Genomic DNA, 22,627 nt, shown 5'->3' with positions numbered 1-22,627 from the left:
TGAGTGGCTCAGTAAACCTGTCCCACAAGGCAACTTCTTTGTTCCCTCACACAAAGCACATTTAAGCACTTTTTTATGCAGGATTCAGGATTTGGTTCCAGTATTTCAAAAGCGGTGAAATGTGTGTACCAGGTTGAATGCCATCCTGAGAGTCAGGAGTCCTGGCTTCTGTTCCCAGGTAAATTCCACATTTCCATGTGATCTCAGGCTGGGCACCCAATCTTTCAGTCTACCAGCCTGCAGTATGGGTATAATGGTATTTGTCTGTGTGAATAAGGTATTTTAAGACTGAGCATTTACAGCAAGCTTTAAGAGTCTCGGATGAAAAGTATTACATAAATCCAAAGGATTTAATGCTTAGGAAGATGAAACATGAAAAATTATTTTCAGTTACTTTAAACCATTGACAAGAAGAGTTTTTAAAACCTGTTTTGCTAAATTTGAACATATACTTATGAAAAAAGGCTTTTGGGGTAAAGTTTCTAATTCTTTTTGATTACTCATTTTTAACAAGTTTGCTTCATTTGCAGGAATGGAAGAGCAATTGAAATGAAATTGTAAACCAACAAAAGTCAGAATATATTGTAGATGTGTACAAAACCTACCAGTTTACAACCTGCAAAAGCCTTCCATTCAAAAAGGAAGGCAACCTGCCACACACTGCAGAAGCAATCCATTTTGATAAAATGCATGTCTTTGTGAATCATAAGCAGACTTTCCACAAAACTGTCTCTCTTTTTCTCCTGATTCCCTGCAGACGTGTGCAATTTTCACTGCCTGTCAGTTTATCAAAAAGACCAGAGCATCAAATTTCAGCTCTGGATTGTCAGGTCTGATCCCTATTTCCTTTCAAATTCCAAAATACTGACACATTGATTGGAGTTCATAGTGTCAGACAACAGCACTTAAGAGACATTTTTGCTAAAATATAGCTTCTGATCTATCTTTTATGTTGGGTTGGAGTTTTTTTTTTGTTCCTTTTGCAGCCTCAAGAGTATTGATTTGGGGCTCATTTATATATGATTTTCACCAAGTAGAAAGCAATTCGCTCAAACAAAACAGTTCTTTTGTATAACCTTTTAAAAGGGGGCCCATCAGAGGGGATTGATCTAGCTTATTTAGCTTGCCAGGACAGCCCCCTCACACTTCCATGAATTGCCTGGATTTTTAAGTTCCCAAATGCAAGTGAGAAAGATCTATAACAAGTGCTCACAGCTACAGAGAGTGCTCAGTGTATCGCAAAGTTCTGGTGTCTTAACAACATGTAAAAGTTGTGACCCTGTGCAACAAACATTTTTATATACACACACAGAGAAAAACGCTGAATATTATCTGTAAGGCATCTTTAGCAAATACATTATCAGAGCAGATTTTCTCCATTAGATAGTATCTAGGAATAATGTCTCAACACAGTGTATGGATTTTAACACAGGGTTCTCTCTGAAGTACTCAAAGAGTCATCCTGTCTCCTGAACAGCTGCCCTTTCCAGCTGGAGACTGTGAGACTGTGCTGGACACTGCTCACACCTGTAATTCTGAGGCAGTAGCAGCATTTGGGGTACTGCAGTAGCTCCACAAATTGCATAACAATGGATTTGAAGCACTCTAATTCGCGTGTACACTGTAATTTAATGTAAATGGTTAATTTGATTCTCCCTCAAGTGTGGAAGTCAGAGAATGCTGCAGTGTTTCTCCAATTTCACTAACTAAGCTCAAAAGTGCACAGTGAGAAGGGGGTTTACTTCCTCCCTCCCCCCACCAGTATATTTAGGGATTTGTGCAGATTGTATGGATTTGGTTGTGATGCAGAATGAAAGGTTTGTTTCTGTCTTCCCCTTCAGAGAACACACTTTCCCTTTTTCTTCAATTTTTCATATGTAAACCAAGAACCCTTCAAAGGTAATCCTTGTATATAAATATACATGTGTGTTTTTTAAAAGTGTATGTATATGTTTATATGCACATACACAAGTATTTTGATCCAATAATCACCTTTTTCTGGGATGGCCATAGAGGGAGCACAAAATGAAATACCTGTTCCACCATACTCTCAACTAGGCCCCTCCTTTCAGGGACAAAAATTGTCAGGGCTATTGTTAAACTGTGGTCACACGTGGGAGAAAGATGGACAGGGCAATACTGTTTGTACTCACTGGATGAAAACTTGCAGAAGCTTCTCCATAATGTTTAAAAGGAATGAGGAGTAAGAGTAAATGGGAAATTTTACAGAGTTTGAACTGAGATTAGAGGTTCAATGAATAAGCAATCCTTAGAACTTCCACAGATGAAATGAAACCTAAAATAATATAAAATAGATCTACTAAATTCTTTATGTTAAAGCAAAAATTTACTTGTCTAAAATTCTTTGCAAGATATCTACCCCCTTCAAGAATGTTGTATGGAAAGTTACATGAACTTTATCACATTCATTCTTAAACCTCTTCATATCTGAGCTGTGATACAAAAGCTTTTGCACTATCCTTATAATTTTCTATTTGTATTAATTTCAGAGAGCTTCAAAACATGTATGTTATTTTAAAAAAAATACTAGAGAGACATTCAGAGTGGGGGAGGATAGCACAATACAACATTATATCTGTTCTAATTGGTAAAACCCTAAATTTCCAAAAGCAGAAATGCTTTTGTCAAGCACCTGAACATAGAATGGAGGAAAATGCTCCACAGGCAGCTCAGACACACCACGCAGCCAAGGGAAAAGATGTATAATTAACTGAAGAGGAGCCTAAGAAGTTGCGCTGGCAGCACAGAGAGCTGGTGGGAGCCGGCCCCGCGCGGGCGCGCTGCAGCGCGAGCACAGATTCCTTCTGCGGGAACTGACCTACATTCATCACACGGGCTGGAGCTGCTGCTTGCTCCCCTCAGCAAAAGGGATCTCTGTTCTAAGGCTTCCAGAGAGCACTGGTTATATCCAGACAAGATGTGTACAGAACAATGAAACCATGAAAAGTGAATATCTAATTACAAGGATACATGAAATATTTCTTGTTAATACACAGTAATTGTTTATTGTGTACTCATTGTACCAGACACATATACAGCTATATATACTAGCTAAAAGAGCTGGTTTTCATTTTGAGGCATAAAGGAAATTGTAAAACCTATAATAGCTAGAAGAAATAATTTTTTTTTTTTGCAAAATACTTTGCTTCTATGTGAATATGGAATCGAAGGATAAACAGATGAATGACAATAAAGAATATGTGCTGTGATGTTCTCCCTTTATTACAGAACCCTGTCTTTATGCAAGTAAATGAGTACTTTACCAAAAAGGTAAAAATGCCTTTGGCTAAAGGAGGGATTGTTTATGAAGTTTTCAACATTATTACTTTTGATCCATTAGCACCTGAAGGCTAAGCCAAGATCAGTGTAGAAGTCTTGTTGACAAATCATTTACAATTTAGTTAATTAATACCAAAAGAAAACCAAGGCACCGAGAAGCTGAGTGACTTGTTAAGGGTCATAAAGTAGTTCAACAGCAAGGGCAATAAAAGAGTCCTGGTTGACTTTCAGCCCACTTCCCTTCCCACTGTGCCTTTCACCCTGCAACACAAAAGGCCCAATTTTCTCCATGTGTTACTTACTCTGTCAGATAAAAGTATAAACTGGTAAAAACAACATGGAGTTCTTTCAACTGGAATTAACTGGCATTGATATTTCATTTCTGAGAGGATTTCATCATTTATCTTTCATAAAATGAAAAGGAATTCCTTGTTACTCAACCCACAAAACAAGAACAAAAACAAATTAAAAACAAAAACCAAAACCAAACATTTCCAAAGATCTAAAATATTTCCAATGCCTTTTAAAAAGAAATTGAGCAGAAAACTACCCTTCACAGTTGCTTAATTCTTCATGTCAGTTCTTCTACAATCAGAACCTCATTACTGCTAAGTTTTGTGAGAAGCAGGTATGGGAAAGCTATGACAACTCTCAAACTATGAATGCCCTCAAATGAAGAAGACTCTTCTGTCAGCATGGATACACATCTGTGGGTTGGGATGTGAGATCTTTGCAAAGGCATAAAGCAACAGAGTGTGAGATGGTCAAGAAGTCAGACACTTTTATTTTTAGGGAGATGAATCAACATATGACTCAAATATTGTGCAGAAACAAAACACACAAAGTAAAACATGCCCTCAACTCCCCTGGAATCACCATGGTGAGACAGAGCTCTTTCTTTCTTCATCAGCTGTCATGAATTGCTGTTTATGTGCAGACCTTCTATGCCATCTATGAAGCACTTACACAATGAAGTGTTGGACTCAGCATCCACTGGCAGACCCCCTTTTCTTCCCTGTCTGTCCTCCAGTGCAGAGACAATTTTTCAGATCTGTTTCTAGTCGGGTTATGGTAAGGCTGATCCAGCTTCAGTCAGATTCAGGTTTTGCCTATACAACTCTGAGTAGTGCAAGACCAAATCCACCTGTGAGACAGGTTTCTGTACAAAGCAAGCTGTGCTCAGAGCAGAGCAGGCAGCAGTGCTGTCAGCTGCCCATGGAAGCTCGCAATCAGCTGGCAGTGATGCCTCTCAGGAATGGCCAGTGAGCTGGGCAAGTGGGCACAGTGCCACACCAACAGATGGGCAGGGGTCTTAGGCAGCCAAGAGACCGTGTATGTGTGTCAAGTGAGGGTACTTAGGGCAGGATTCCCATGGCCATCCAGCCTAAGCTTGCACTTTGACAAAGGAACGCGCCATTGCTAATCCAGCTCAGGGCTGGATTAAGTAGCAAGGAAAAAGAACAGCTCCTATCACCACTTGGGACTCAGGATGGCCGGGTGGCTGGAACAGAGAAAAGCCTATTGCTGCATTTGCTTTTGTCTTTTACCACAACACTCACATGGGAAACTATGTTCCGAGTGGACAGGATGTGAAAACCAGGAGCTGCTGTCTTCAACTGAGAAAGAGCTTTACTTCCTCTTTTTAATATACATACATATAAGGAATATTCCTCTTGCCAACCCCCTTATTCATCTGAGCAAGAATGTGAAGTGCCAGTAATCATTTCTCTTTTTCTGCTGTACTTTGGTTATGCAATATTGGGGATAACTGCTATGTAAAACATAGGCCACACATTCCACTTACGTTCCACTTACTCAATTTTTCCAGTCCCTGCATGGAATTAATGTGAGGTATCGCAAGGCAGAGGTGTGGAGCAAAATCTCCATTGATGTCAAAACCTACACTGAGTAAGAAGTGAACATTTCGGGTCCAACTCTACCCTATTTTAAGCTCAAAGTAAATCACAAACCAATCAATAGGATCACAGAGGGTTAAGTGAAGGCTGGATGTGTATCTTTAATAACTACAGTACAGAAGTGATTACCTACATTTAATTTGATGTTAATGCATGCATAAGCCTTCTGAAAAAAATATTGTAAACAACCAAATATTCAATAATCAGGACTAGTTATAGTTAGATGACAGCATTTAGTACTTCTAGGTCATTCAGGATCACAGACTTTAAATAACTTCCATTACACTTCTAAGAGGCAAGAGCTATTATCACCATACTACATGTAAAGAACTGACACCACAAGCAGCTTTAAGGAGTTGCTTACTTTGGATGAAACAAGTGGCAATGATGATGGATTTACAAGGAAGTTTTTGGTTCCTAATTTTGTGACCAAACCACCAGATTTTAGCTAAAGTTTTAGGGCCAGAAGTAGTAATTTTTGCTAGGACTGCTAGGATTGTAGCTAATATAATGTATATGCTATAAAGAAAAAACAGTAATTCTGGAAATTAAAAAAAACAACAGGATTTGATTCACAATGGCATTTGCAGGAATGCTGTACAGAGGAATAGGAAGCAGAACAGAAAGGGACTGCACATCATTTGCAGACCTTTGCAGTCCTTTGGGCTCACTGAAAGCATAGAGCCTACCAACTTAGGTCACTGTGAATAGGTTTGAGTTTGAATGCAAGTATTTAAATACCTTTAATATTGATTATCTTCATAAGACAAAGTTATGGGTTTTTTAATTATTCTGCTCGATAAGGGTTAGAAAAAAATTACATTCATGTTCTCACCAGTATGTGAATCACATTTGTCTGAAGAGTTCCCAAGACTTTTCTGAATTTAGTTGCATACCCTCAAAAAAGCAGCATACATTCAAGAATGAATGATGTTCTACTATATTATATGATTTTTAAAAATCATCCTAAATTTGACATGCTGACCTTTCACTTATATCTCCTTCAGTCAGAAAAAACAGAAAGAAACTTGGTTTTAATGAAAAAGGTGCAGTGTAGGAATCTTCAGTTCTATTTAGAAACTCAACAATCAGGCTGTATTTGAGCTGCAATATATTTTTTTTGTGAATGATACTGATAGTTCAGTACAGCTACATCTAGGCTTCTGTACCTTGGCTCTCATATTCCAATATTTACATCATGGTGATTAGTTACAATTTCCAATGGTATACCAAGGGAATATTTTCTATTTTTATCACACCTGAATTTTTTCATCAGTCCCACTCATTCTGCAGAACCAGGAAAACTATCATGCAGGAGAAGTAACAGAATGCCAACATTTAACACAAGAACAACCCCATCCTCTTTTAACATGGGTTGATGAGCAGAATGCTTTTGGATTTGCCTGTCTGTAAGTGGTTCTGTGAAGAGAACATAACAACATAAGCTTTGTGAAGCTCCCAAAAAATGAGAAAAGCATGTTGTGCTGTATCTCATTTCTATGTAAAATTAATGAAAATAAAGCAATGCACTTCCCATGCATAATGAATAACCATGCCAAACTGTATCAACTTTTTCAGACTTACCCTCTAGAGGGCTTTTAAATGAGGTCAACAGCAAACCTATCTTTACATTTGATCTGAGTGGGAGCAGCACACAGTAACAGTGCTTGGCCATGCAAACTGCAGTAACAAGCTCTTCTAATTCTGGTGATGAAAAATAGAATACTAAATACTGCCCTTGTATTTGTACCAGATATGGATTTCACAGATTCAGTTATGGAGAGAAGACAGGACTGTGAGTAGAGCTACACAGTCCCCATTAACAATGCTGAAAAGATCAATGCTAGCTAAGCACAAGAATGACAACCCCATATGTCAGATTCAGTAGGACCAACAGCACATGCCTGCTCAGGGGGAATATTATTCCTTAGAGGAGTTTCAAAGAATCAGGCAAAATGCTCCCTTTCTACCTCAGAAACTGATAATTATGATCCTATCTTAACAGAAAGCAGCACCAGTATGGTCACAATAAGGAAAAGGCAGCACTAATTAAGTAAAACTACCACAACAGCTCATGTTCCATTTTCCTGGTTGGAAGCTGACCAGATCAGCACAGCTCAGTTCAATATTGTACATTTTTTTCCTGGTCCATGCAAAGACACTATTTCTTGTCTATGACAGACCACATTTTGGAAGTACAATAATATACAGCAAATGTGTTGCATAACTCAGACTCTTTCGTTCTGTGCTTAAAATAAATCAACTACTGTTTTATTGCTTTCATAAATGTGCTTTTATTATAGAAGAGAAAAATTCCATTAAAGAAATTATTGGTAGTGTTCTGGAGAGCTCTCTTAGCCCTGGCATCTCCTGCTTATTTCTCACTTCCTCTGTTAATCCCTTTTTCTGCCCAGCAGCCCCACATTGGCGTGTCCCAGGGAAGTGACAGACATGGGAGTACTGGGGATCCTTCCCAGACATTCCTAGGATCTGTCTCCTCTGCACTGCCCTTCCCAGGCTGTTTCACAACCTCCACTTAGGACTTCCTGAGGCATCTTTGCTCCTGAGAGGCTGAACTGTAGTGGCCACGGATAAAGCAGCAGCCCAGCAGCTGCAGGCTTGCCGTGCACGGATAAATTCAGAACATGTCACAGTTCCCTTCCCCACAGCAAGATCAAACCGGAGCAGGCAAGGCTGGAGTCCCCAGGCCGAGCAGCTCCCTCTCCTGGAAGGATGCTCTCTCTTCTAAGTAATGAGATCTTACCCAGCCACCTGGGAGAGGGCAATCTGTGCGAGGGAGCTGTACATAAGAGTCTGTTGCAGGTGTTTTATTAACAGAACTAACCCAATTAAGAACCAGTCTTCTATACCAGAGGGGCTAAAATTTAAAGACAACATCCATGCCTAAAATTTTCAATATTAAGGGTTAATTTTTTTTTGGAGGGATGTTGGTTTTTGTTTTTTACTAGTTGTATTACTATTATTTTAATTATCATTAAATATATTTTCAGCAAAACATACAATACCTGATTTCCATTGAAACTACACTGTGCTAGGAATGGTAAAATACACTCCAAAATACAAAGTCTCTTTTCCTGGAGATCTTGTAATCTGTATAGACTGTTTTATTTTGTTTTTTAGATGGAGGACACAATCACTGACGGAGTGATCTCATAGGCAGTCTCACAGAAAATCCACAGGAATCAAATCCACATCTCCAAAGTGTTACTCTAATATTTTAAAAGTGAGGCAATTACTTTTATAGATATATTAAAGCTTTTTTATTATTGTTGTAATTTGAAATATTTCCCTTTTCCAAATCTTCTCTGCCTCTAAAATTTTCTAACTCTGGAGTGGGAATGCTTGCATTTAAATAGCAATTATCCATGATTTTTCATTAATCAGTACATTCTGTGAAGTTCAAAATAAAAAGGCTACGCTTCCATAAATTCATTCTATCTTTTTGTATTCTATGCAGAGGCATTGTTGGAGTGTTTCCCTGCAGCCCCTTTTGCACCATTCACAGGACAAATCAAACCAGGCATCAGGATTCCAGAGCTGGGCTACCAAAACTTTAAAGACATCTTGATTACAGACACAGATATTGTTGTTTGCTTCTCAACAGAAGTAACCATAAACCATAAATCACTTCACAGTTACCTCTTAGCAAGGATTAATCTCCACTTAAAATGGCCATAAAAAGAAAGAGGCACCATTTCTCCCCTGAAATGCCGAATCCTGGAATGGGAGCCTCACAGATCTTGTCCAACTTCTTTTGTTTTTGCATTTGCTCACATAATTTAAGACTTGTTGGGGAAAAACTGCTTATTATGTTTGAAATACAGGGTCTTCTTAAAATTATGAGAAAAGCCTAATAAGTACAAACATAAAAAAAGCTTCTTCCTTTAACCCAACTCTTGTCACACTGCATCTCTTCAGCCAGACAATTCACAGCCATGATGGGGGGAACACAACATTTTTATGTTGATCTTCAAAGTGATTATTCAAAATGGGTGTTTCGACTTCCACCTCTCATTGAATTGAGAACTTGGAATGTATTTAAGTTATTTCTGGTGTACAACTTGTTAAATACATTTATTTGCATAGTAAATTCTAATGTACTCAGGCCTGCCATTAAAAGCAAAGAGAATCCTCAGTACAATTACAGCTCAGGAATGTGGACTGCAAAGCCATACCCACCCTGTTCTGATATTCTTCTCATCTGCATGTCAGCATTTCTCCCTAGGATGAGTCAATGCAGTTGATTTTGTCATTTGCTTTATACATGTTATTTAAAACAAAAGTTACTAGGTAATGATACTTCAGTTGCACTAAACTGGCAGAAAGGGATCTGGAAGAAAAAAGACATCCTAAAGTTTCCGGAGAAGAAGCTGCAACTATGCAAATTGTTCACAATCTCAGCAGTCTGGATGGAATTTAGGGAATTTGGGTTAAGCCCCCAAAGTGAGCAGAACCTACTGGGAAGGTGGAGTGGCTAGGCTAAGTGATCACTAATTTGGGCTCTCTAAGGTAATTTACATTATAGTAATTAAAGTTTAGATTCCCTTGCTGTTCTATTTACGAACTCCATTAACCTATGACCTTTCTCTGAAGTTTACACCCAACTGTTTTAATTTTTTTCCTGAACAAAAGAAAAGCAGTTCCTATGGAAGTTATTTCTCATAATAATTAATTGTATTTAGAGCCTGAGAGGTAGATACACACTTTAAGACAATCCAGCTGCAATGTTGTGCTGTGTAATTATACTACAGATCCATCTTTTTGATCCTTCAGATGAACCATTGCTAATATTCTTGGTTTTGTTTGCCTTGATTTTGCTATAAGTACAGCCTGCCATATGCTTTTCATTTAGTTGAATTTAAAATGATGGGTAAAATTCTGCTGCAAATTACAGAGATGCAAACAAAGAAACTACTTTGACCCTACATTCTTATTTGCCTGTTGTTAACTCAAAATTAATGACATTTTAATAAGTAAGGGCAAAAACTTTTATGCTATGCATAGACACATTACATGGCAAGAATAATAAAAACAAAGTCTGCAGCTGAAACATTATGGTCACTGCTTCTCTGAACAGGTATGACCACAGATCCTCAGATATCCCAGCCAGTGAGTCACAAACCAGCTCATTCTATTCCACAGCTGAAAAGCTCTGAAATAAATGTCAGCTTCTTGCTATGTCTTAATATTTGTCTCACACTCATCCAGCATGTTATGATTTGGAGAGTGCTGCTTCTGGATGATGGACCTTGAAAGCTGAGGGCAATTGTTCCCATCCAGAGGCTCATCCTGTGCAATACAATGGCTCAAGAACATGGAGTAGAATAAAGAGCCTTAGTAATGTGGGGGGAAAATCCTCTCTCAAGAAAAGGAAGAGAGTTAATCTGAGACTTTCTGCTTTGGGGGCTGAAAATGGGCAACATGGACGGAGATCTGTGAAGAAAGGGGCATGTGCTTGGCTACAGAAAGAGCACACTGCTTCTCCCAACAGGGGGAAAGACTGCACAGAGAGAATTAGTGATTGTGTTGGGCACCAGTGAATAAAACAGCATCATAAACATCAGTAAACAACAGAGCTCCAGAGTTGGTCTCAATTTGTAGAAGACCAGGCCTCAGGAATCTACTGCCCTTCTACTGGACCAACAGCATCTACATCTATAGATTAATACATTTATATGTAGCTAATGTGAGGGGCAGAGATATGTGCACATTCACAGAGACACTGCCTTTCTGCTGTGGGAGGTATGAAGGAATATCTTGTGCTTGGCTCCAGAATTATATTCATATAGATATCTCATAGATTCTTTTCCAGAAATAACTTATGACAAGATCTCCATATAAAATAAAGTTTTAATTAAAAATGGATTTCCCAATACCACAAGCTAACTATCCTTCAAGTTCACATTTTCCCTGAGAACCTGGATATGTTTTTTTCAATTTACATCACTAAAATACACAGCCTGTTCATTTGTTACATTGATACAAAGACATGACCATCTGCCATCCTCAAGACACCTACAAGGGACTGGTGTTTTTCTAACTAATCTTGGATATGATATATCACTTTTAATGTCTCAGGGAAGAGACATTAAGAGCTAAGACACCAGAATTTGAAACAAAAAGGTAGCCTGCACTTATTCCTTTAATAAATTAGAAATTTTGTCTCTTCCATATTGCAAGTAGATTTTGAGTTAGTGCAATAGATTATGTTAATCAGATCATCAGGTTGTCATGCTGTTAGTTCTGTTCTACCAGTAAAACATTAAGGGATGCAATGCTATTCATAAACAGAGTTACATTTTCAACCAAAAACATGAGTTAATTGAATTCCACCAAAATTACTGTCCCTAGTCAATCTGAATACAGTTTCTTATCCACATGTGCTCACCAATATGTAAATAGGGTGAGTGATGTCTGAGAGCATCTTATTTAAATGCTGATTAAATAGTAATCATTCCCAATAATTTCCCAGGATGTAGATGCCACTGCTTGGGATTGGTTTAAGATTATTATCAGTGAAAGTGCAAGAGTTTGTTTAATTAAAGTTCTTTCAAATTATGATTAAAGCACTTCTATTTTGACTAACATGTATACATCATAACCCATGATATATGTGGTCTTCTATCTGTTGTTCTAATCTATTAAAGGCTTTGTATTCACAGAGGACAGACACTGTGAGTGTTTTGCAGAAGAGATAAAGATAAAATGCACATCCTGAAGTAAGAAGCCAAAGGGATCTTATGTGAAATCCAAAGAGGAAAACTTATAACACATGTTCATAGGCATGGGGAAGAAATGTATTTGTGATAAACTCAATCTATATCAAACAAGCTATATATCTTAGGCTAACCTTTTCTCCTGACTAAAGCAAAGGCATTGCTGATAACAGAACAAAAACTTGATTAAAACTGGATTTGAAGCAATACAAAACTTTCAGTTTTCAAATAACTTTTCCTAATTTTCTCACATAAAAACACGACAAAATTAATTGGACAAGAACACTGGACATTCATTGGTCACTTGTGTATAACTTTCAAACTCCTGTATAACTTTCAAACTTACATAGTAGTCTTAGACACATTCCAGAAAAACCCAGAATGATGTAAGACATAATTTCTAGTTTTCCAAGGTTTTGTTAAAACTAAGAAACTAATTGCATTTTTTGCATAAGTTTATTTTTAAAAATCATATTTTCCATACTTCACATGAACAGAAATTACATTTTTAGTGTTGTGTAAGCATTTAACTTTTGATTAGAAAACAGAAGTTGCAAATCCATTAGGTAAAATAATTAATCTGTAAATTACTGAACTAGCTCAGTCACCTCTTTACCAAACAACTGCACTGGTAATAATTTTGACAGTTCACCTGAGAAGAAAAAGAAAACACCAGGGGCTTTTTATTATTTTTTTCAGTCTGATCAAAAGCCCACAGTAGAACTTCATTTCCTGGCCCAGGAGAAGGTAACATGCCAGCAGCCTCCACTAGTGACAGTGCCTATGTCCAGTGTCAGCAGAGCTGAGCCTCCACCCACCGTGTCCCCTCTTTCCCTCACCTGGGAGCACCAAGTCCTAGAACAGTAATGGATATGCAGTACATATATATTTTATATACATACATCTAGTTCACATGCATTATCATAAAATAATACAGCTAAACTCCAAACATTTTCTTAAAAGCATTGCAATTGCATCCCCTCTTCACAGACTGTTATGCCACTTTTCTTTTTATTAATAATATGAAAATCCTCACACATTTGTGGTTGCAGTTTACAAGCAGCCAAACTTTCAGCAAGAACAGTGTAAGCCATGTCTCAGTGCTGGCTGAGGCTACAGAAACATTTACTGTGTAGATTCTGGAATATTTTAAAATGATTCCATAATCTGAATTCATTCTTAAAGATATTTCCAACATGTTTATAAATCACATCAGTCCCCTTGGGCAGCAGAAAACCTATCTTTTTTCTCTGCTTGGTTTCAGACTGTGCATACTGTGTGGTATCATTATTAGATATCAAGAACAAGTGTGATTTTCTTCCTTGGTGTGAAAAGAACATGCAATCACTTAGTCTCCAAACCTACAATATAGGCTAGAGCAGGCACCTTTGTGGTAGGGTAGCTTCAAATCTATAATTTTCATTCATTCCCTGCTGGCATTGCTATTTCTTATCTCCTCTCTGCTCCCCCAGTAACATATGAGAGGGTACTAGAAAAGTAAATAAATAAGTGGACAGATTAATGGATCATTCCTCACTTTAAAAGATACTATCTAAACCCCAAAACTAAACCTAGTCTCCAGTATTTCAGAAACCACCTGCTAATATCCACTACAATGTGTTTCTTCGCTGTACTCAAATCAACAAAGTTTGCAGTAAATATATTCCTGATCAAGGTTTTAGTGATGACCATTCTGTCAAACATACTACAGACAGCACAGAAGAGTTACTATTTTCTCGGTTTTTTCCTTTATAGTCTTGCTAGTTGCAAGAAAAAATTATGTAAAATGCCACCCTAAATTCATCTCTAGATTTAGCACCACGTTTTTAGCAGAGCTACAGATTGACTCAGAATACTTTAAGGACAAATCTTGTCATAAATACCATGTATGAAAACTTCTCCCCCCTCGTTTATCTGCTCTCCTGAGAGAGTAGTTAAGATATTTTTATATTCAATATGAAAACTTTTAACTGATGTCAATCAGTGTGGTTGTTGACTTCAAAACAGTTAACAAATCAGTGGGTAGTTACTGATAACACATCCATCTGAGCTAGTACCTGAATCTAAAGCCCACCCCTAATCCCAGTGGTTCTAGGATGTTTCCCACCTGGCTGAGCCCCATGTGCAGTGTTCACTGCAGGGTGCTGTGTGTGGCATCTGACCCTTCCCACTGCAGAGCAATCCAGACACAGAGGGATAATGAAACAACTGAACTACACATGTCTCATTCTGCATTCCAATGACAGTCCAAGGGATGACAGCTGGCACAATCTCATCCTATTCATTTTACCTACCAGTTTACCCTTAAAAGTGTCTCAAAATCACTTGATGCAGTAAGATCTTGAAATCTGAAGACCAAGTGCCCCATTTCTCTATAGCTAATTAGTCCACACATCCTGCAAAGCAAAAATATAATTGTCTCTGTGTGTAAAGCTATCTGGGGAGAGCCAGTGTATTTGCATGCTAATACAAGGCACTGTTTTTAAAGATAGACCCCTCCATTATAAATGGGATATCAGAAAGGTGCCAATTATGAAGAAGGGGTGTACTGCATTATAAACCAACTGTCTTGTGCAACTAATTGCTCTACATGCCGTACAATCCAAAAATATAATTGACCCTGTCTGTATAGCTATTTTTGGGAACAATAAATCATTAGCATGCCAAAAACAAGTGCCAGCTACAAAGCAGAGAGTATGACCACTGTGACCATCTGCCTCCTAGATGAGTGAGCTACACTTTTTTTGGAGGGGGAGAGAAAAAGACACAGGGCTTATGGGATTTTATGTACAGGGCATTTGCAGTACTCTGCAGTAGAGGAATATCTTTCAAAGGAGTCTTCTGTTCAGACTGGAATCGTGATGGGAAGGATCCCTGTCAATGGGAGTACTGTGTCTTTGAATACTGTTTTGGGCTGGCAGTGACTCTCTCCTAGGGATGTTCCTTATTTCCACCTGGAAGATGGGTTCCACTCAAATATGTGCAGAAAGTCCTTTACTCAGGCAACAGGCTTAACTTTTTCCATTACTAAGCAATAAACATCAGTGAATTAGAGACACAGGGGAATGGCTCTCTGTGTACTTGGAATAACAACAATGGGACAGATGCTGCAGCTTATATGATCCCAACCCATTGTGATTAATTAGCCGTGCCAGAAAAATACCCTAGATTTTGATAATATGTTTTTGTGTTCAGAGTGCATGAAATGGTTCAAAACCACCTGCATCTTTCATGTATAAAGCACTTATGTATTTCCATGATCCAGAAATACTGATTTTTACATTAACCATCTTTGTCCAAATTTCTTCTGCATTGAGATATTCATGAGAAGAAGTTTTTTCTTCACAACTTTATTACCCTTAGGAAAAGCTGCAGAGAAGTTTCCATTAGATTGTACCAGTTTAAGCAGCTCCTGGCAAATGCTTCTGTTTATTTTCCTGGTACCATGTATTCTGGAGGTAAAATAATCCAAATGTGTCTTTATAAGTGGACACTCTCTTTATAAGTGACACTGTGAGTCACTAAAAGACATTTGGATTATAAACTGAAATTAACTGGATCATGTTTTTGGAGATTCTGATGGGACCTGGTAAGAACATGAGTTTTCTCCTGCATACATCTTGTAGTGGAGCAGGTAAGTGGAATACAGTTTATGAATTGTGCACCATTTCTTCTCTGCCTTCAAGGATTTCCCAACACACACTGCTCATGTGAAATAAATTCTACAGTCTGCATTTGGGAATTTTGACTTCTGGGCTTTGATCCACAGACTTCAGTTCATCTTGGGAACATGCCAGTAAAATCCCTGGTGAAAAGCAAACGAATAAACTTCTTGTAAAAGGGTTTACATGTGTATACAGAGGTGAGTTCCTGTCAGTAAATATTATCTCACTAAACCCAAACATCTGTCCTGCTGTGGAGCATAAGTAGTTTTGTTGCCTCACATTGCCTGGTCATATTTATTTGCTGTTTGTAACTAAAGTTTTTTTACAGACCTGTATTCCAGTTTTAAGACATTTTAACTATTTCTTCTAGAATGTCTACAATGACAATGTAGAATGTCTATAATTTACTAATTTTTTAGTAGGCCTTCACTTTAAACATAGAACAGATTAATTTAATTTCACAGAAGAGGCATGTACCTCTGAGCTGCTCTTGGAATGTTTTGTTTACTTGAATTTTCTGCCTAACTAAATGGAAACTGATAGACTGAGTCAGCAGGGAAAAAAAAAAGTGAAAAGAGAAATGCAGTCAACAAATATTTTCTTCCAAGAAAGTTTACAATCTAAAATATCCCAAAGTAATGATTAGCAAACAAAGGCTACCAATCTGGACAGTAGAGCTTTATTTTCTGTCACTATCCCCACTCTCTTCAACATGCTTACATATACTTGCTTGTCTCCTCACATCAGGAGAAACAGCAGATGAAGTCTGCCCTCAAATTATATTACAATAAATAATTACATTGCAATAACTAAATAATCAACCTGATTTACTAGGATAATTTTCTAACTTTCCCACACCATACTTTACTAATACACAAAATTGTAGCATATATTTATAAATAAAAAGAGATTCTATTAATATAGCAATGTATATTAATAAAACTAAGCAGAGTTTTACAAATTATAAAAGTTTTGCTGTCATCAGAACTTTGTGGTAATTTCTTTTTTCTAAATACACTTTTTCAAGTCTGTTGAGAGGCACTGGAATATAATGCTTTCCTACTGTGTATTGTTTTGAAGTAAGTGCAATTCCCCATCATTTTTTATTCTAATTTTACCAAGCACCCAACTGCAGCAGTAAAGGCAGCCTCACTTGTACTAGCACATCTGATCCAGAGGGCAAGCCCTGAGAGCAGGGACTGTGAGCTTCTCCCCCCAAAACTCAGCAGCTGCAGTGACATAATCAACACTCTCCCTTATGTGGGTATTCAGACACATGACTTTCCTTTCTTTTCTAGTTTCTGTTCTTTTCTAGAAACAGGAGAAATGTCTTGCCAAAGTCCTGAGGAAAGCCCAGCCTCTGCAGCAGCAGCCCAGGAGAGGCTCCTGGTGATGTCAGAATCATTCAGCTGCAAACGCGGCGGCTCCTGGGGGTTCTGCCCAGAGCGCTGAAAGGAGGAAGTGGCTGGGGAGGAATACTGAGAACTCGCTGCTCTTATGCAACAACACATTTTCTGTTTTCCTCTAATTGCAATAGTATCTGTATCTGATACAGCCCCACTGTCGATACTTGGTGCCGTCATCAGTTTCAGCTTCCAGAGCTCATAAACATTATCACAGTTCACATCTCTCATAGACATCATATTCACAAAAATTGTTTGCTCTGATATGGAAACTCATCTTAAAAGTCATGCTTCCTAGCAAGCACTAAAGCCAGCTCTAAAATTTAATTTATCAGACTCTAAACTACAACTACTATTTTATAGGCCTATTTAAATTAAAAACATCTGCAGGAACTGTAATATTTTTAATTAAGTTTCAAACTGAAAAAAGCAAATGTTTATACTAAGCAATTCCAACTTCAGGCTGAAAACTGGTGTGCTCACATTGGTCATAGTAAACCCATGAGCATTACAGTGCATCCTCAAATTACCTTGAGTAATTCCAAACAAACTAACACAGTTTGCAAGACATAGAACATTTGAGCAATTAAAAAAAAACAAACCACAAAACCAAGAACAAAAGAATAATAGCTGACAAAAAAAAAAAATCCTTTTTTTCTATGCCTTTAACTCACTGCCCCACTGAGAAAGCACTATTTGACTTCTATCATGCAATTAAAACAATGTTAAAATCCTCTTCAGTGTTACTGCAGCATCTGCTTCACTGATTGGTGTCAGCTGAGGTAAAATTTTAGTCTTTATTTTGCAGGATTCTGCAGTGACTAGCAGATGCTTAGCTATTGTCTCAAACAAGCAGAATCTAAGCAGTGAAGACAACCATATCACAAACAACTGTTAGAATAATCACATAATATGAGTATTTAATGCACTGCCTCCTGCATTTCTTAGATCTCACAAACTATAAGGAAGACAAGAATTTTGTGATGTAATCCTCCTCCTTCAGTTTTATATGGGGAATGTAATCTGTTGGAACTGTAATGATTTAATGCAAATACATCCATCCAACCACATGTGGAAATAAGCCCCCCAAATTTATAAAGACATTTATTTAATCAACTATCTTAAGTTTCAAAGCTTAAAAGAACAATTATTTGAGGGTTACACACTGTGCACCATAACAGTTGTACACAGGCTGCCTGGCCATGAAATGCAGGAAAAGTATGAATTCCTTCTGTTAGAAAGTCTTTTTGTTAGTGAGATTCAGTTTGTCACCACTATTTTTGAGATTATGTAACAGAATAAAAGTCAAAATGTTGGAAAAGACGGTCACAACTCTCAGCTCTCTTTGGCATCTTTGGCTGAGACAAGGAAACAGTCCAACATGCTGATTTCAGAGGCATCCAGAGCCAGGCAAGAACTGTCCCTTCTCCCTGCAGCTCTGCCCAGGCACCTCAGTCCTGGCCCCCAGTATCCCCAGGCTCCAGCTACCAAACCTCTCCTGTCAGTTAGGGAAAACTGGGCCAGACTCCAGCTTGGTTTTGTAATTTGGATTACAAACGTCTTCTTGGAATCAAATTGAGTAAACCAAGCTCATTAAACCTGTCCTAGACAGCTTCTGAAGCAAGGTCACCAGAGGTGGAATGTTATGAATTAATATACACATTCCAAAACTTGACCTATTCCTTCCTTTCTTTTTATTTTGCTTCTCTCTTTTAAGAGCTATTTATGCTCATTTATCAAAATGTTTGGTGGCCATACAGGAAAATAAAATAATAAACAATAAATAATTAATTAATAAAATCAAAGTTTTTATTATCTTTAGGTTTTAAAGGAAATAAAGCATAATAATGGTACCTTGAATTTATCCTCTTCTTCATAGGATATGAAATATGAAGAAAGAAAAGACAGCAGGAACTGTCATACTGTCCTCAACACAGATCTAAAGGAGATGCAAAGGAAACTCAAAGAAATAGCTTTATGATAGCTGACTAAAAAATACTAATATGTAGGGTACCTCTTTGTTAGAGGAAACACTACATATTCTGGATTAACTTGAAAGCATGTGAAATGACCATGCTGAACTTGTTTCAAGAGCTTCACCAGACCTTCATTCAAATGTTCTAAGATCAGCAGTATTTTTCTGATTGGCAAGATCTGCATTTTGATCAGAGACCTGCAGAAAGCACCTGTGCATGTCCAGCTGCTGTGAATGGATCCTGCTGCAGCCAGGCTTTTCTTATTTATAGCCTGGTGGAAATGCAGTCACCATACTGCTAAATGTCATCCTGATTCAGACAGTCCTACTGCAAGGAGATGAACTTTGTTAGTGGTCAGGCTGTCATAGGCATTGTAATAAAGTCCTTCTTTGGCATCCTTCAGGTACTGAAGTTGAAGCCTCTCTCCCCCAAAGCTTTACTCCAATCGTTGAATCAGGGTTGAGACTAAAATTTTTTAAAATTAGAACTGCCATCACAGTGATCTCACTGTTGCAGTATCTATATATCTATACATTTATATAGCTATAAAATCCTTTCCCTGGCTTCTTTGCATTACTCTGCAGTATTACTATTCAAGGCTTCCTAGTGGGAGCTGCTGCTGAATTGTGTGGTGACAGGGTTTGCTTTCATAATCAATTACGAATTCCACTGAAAAAGGCAATCCAATTATTCCCTAGCTCCCAACTATGCCAAGCACAAGAGCTTATGAGGCCACACATTCAGTCAGATAAGGGAACTGATCCAGCTTAAAACTGACTTACCAAAGAAAATAGTTAGCCCTCATTTGGGTGACCCCATGGCCACATGCCAATGGAAATGGAAAGAATCTTCCTCCAAGAACAACTTACACTGTCTCAATATCATCATTCCAATTCACCTATGGATTTTCCATTCTCACTTCTCAGAACACAGCCCCCATTTTTACATAGATTGTACTGCCTGTTCCTGTCCATCCAGCCTTATGAGTCTGCATTTGTCTGTACTAAATGAATAGGTAGATTTGTTTGCACAGTCTGAGGTCACAGAGTAACACAAACTACTCTTCACGGGTGCCCTGACCAGGTCATGACCTGCCACCCAAATAATTTTTCCATCACCCTTAGGTACCCAAGGATGATTTTATATCTATCATTCACGTGCAGAAATGCAGAGAGTCAGACCTCCTACTGTCCCCACACAAACATGGTAAAAACTTTGCCATTTACAGGATGATTCCCTAAAACTGCTTTTTGATAACTGTTAGTTATCCAGCACTTAATCCACTTAAGATGGGCTTTGCTGATATTGTAGAGTGTTAATTTTTGATCAGAATGTCACACAGTAGTAAGTCAGATGCTGTACAAAAGCCTAAGTCTATTACATCTACATACACAATAAAGACCACCCTATTATCACCAAAAGTTTACAACTTGAGCTTCCAAAGCTGCTAAATTCTTTTCCATTTTTTAATATTCCATGTCTAAGTTTTCAACCTTGAACAGTAAGTGAAAAAATGGAAATTAAATAATTTACCAGTTTGAGATTCTAACCAGTAAATTGCTGTGAATTTGTAACCGCACTATCATTTTCATTGTACTACATTGGCCATTTAGGTGAATGATAACCCAGGAGACAGCACCATGCAGGGCTAGCAAACAAGTAAATCATTTAGATTGCACACTGCTTTCAACTGAAAAAGGGGCAGTAAATCTGTCCTGCCATTGCCTTCTCTTTTGTTGAATTTTCAGGATGGTGCAGTCTTTTCATTGAAACAAATAAAAAAAAATTCTAGAGATTTAATTTATTGTCTGGGTTTTGCGCATAATGACTGAGGCTGACCAATGCAAGGCAGTGCCCTGGAAGAATGGGCTTGGCCATTTAAGATCGTGCCAGATAGAACACACAGCTGGCTTTAGCAGACGAGGAGAAAATTCTGGTTACAGCATGGCACCATCTAATGGCTTCGTCTTTAACTGCAAGAACATCAGCGTTAAGTGCTGGCCATACAAATTCCCCTTCCATCATTATTTTGCTCACCCATCTCACTATGTAGCAAAGTCATATGGAAGAAAAAAAAATAGGAAATAATTTAAGTTTAAAATATAAATCTGGGCTGACAACTTACATGATAGTAACAACTGCAACCTCTTTTTAAACCATGACTGAACACTTCAGTCCAAGAGAAGTATTTTAACACAAACAAAATTTAGGTATACAAAGAACACAGTGTTGCCTATACACAGAAATAACAAAATTCTGTATTTTCACAGAACCCTAAAATGCTTTGGGTTGGAAGGGACCTGAAAGGTCAGCTAGTTCCAATCCCACTTCCAGGGAGCGTTCCACTAGACCAGGTTGCTCAAAGCCCCATCCAGCCTTGAACATTTTCAGGGATGGTGCATCCACAGCTTCTCTGGGCAACCTCTGCCATGGCCTTGCAATCCTCCCAGGGAAGAATTCCCACCTAACATCTAATTTAGAACTACTGTCTGTTAGTTTGAAGCCATTCCCCCTTGTCCTGTCACTACAGGCCCTTGTACAAAGTCCCTCTCCATCTTTCTTGTGGGCTCCCTTCAGGCACTGCAAGGCCACAATTCAGTCACCTCAAAGCCTTCTCTTTTTCCAGCAGAGTGGTCCCAATTCTCTCAGCCTTTTCTCACTGCTGAGATGCTCCATACCTCTATCACCTTGGTAGCCTCCTCTGGATTAGCTTCCACATGTTTCTGTGTGGGGGACCTCCAAATTTCTAACTTACTTTTGGATTTCTGCTAAGAAAAGGTATGCCTACATTTTAGGTTATTTTGCAAGGTGGAATTTCACATTTCTTTGAAATTATGCTAAGAACCACATAACTTTGTACAATACGGTGACAACTTCTTTTTTTGTTTGTCAGCAAGTTCAAGGAGAGAGGTAATCAGGACACTTGGGTTGCATTTCCATCTGCTGGTGACTTCCTGTGTTATACTGAGCAGATTGTATGGCTGCATGAAAATAATTTTTGTTGCAAGTATGGAAATGCTTATATTAAAATTCCTTGTAAGCGTGCCAATTATTTAATAATATTTGAAGCATATTAAGAACTAAAAACATGCATTGCCATGAGAAAAAAAAAACCATTGTTATAGCAATTTCCTAGTAGGAGATGTAATGGCCATCCATGCTCAGAATATCCACAACATAGGCAGAAATCTTCATTTGAATATTAGGTGTTGTTTAAGACCATGATTGACATTTAGGTGTTAATAAAAACCAAGTGGCACTTAAAAGTGAAAGGCTCCATAGCTTTACCATTCCATCAATTCTATTCAACACTTTAAAACATAGTTTAAAGCTAAGAAAAGGGTGATTGAGCAGAGGAACAGGTTCCCTGGAGGGGCTGTGTGGTCTCTGCCCTCGAAGGTACTGAAAAGCCAACACAGCCCAGGGTGTCCTGCTCTAGCTGCCCTTGCTCTGAGCAGGGTTGGACTGGTTGCTCTCCAGAGGTGCCTGCCCACTTCAGCCATCTGTGGGGCTGTGATTTTCTAAAATTTCTGTAACTGCTTTAGAAACAAAACCCAAAACCTCAATGCAGAATTAAATTGTGTTCATCTCCAAATCTTGTGATTATCCTTCAAATCTTCTAAGATTTAG

The sequence above is a fragment of the Molothrus aeneus genome, chromosome 14 (assembly GCF_037042795.1).
Source record: "Molothrus aeneus isolate 106 chromosome 14, BPBGC_Maene_1.0, whole genome shotgun sequence".
NCBI lineage: Eukaryota > Metazoa > Chordata > Aves > Passeriformes > Icteridae > Molothrus > Molothrus aeneus.
This window is presented reverse-complemented; position numbering follows the sequence as displayed.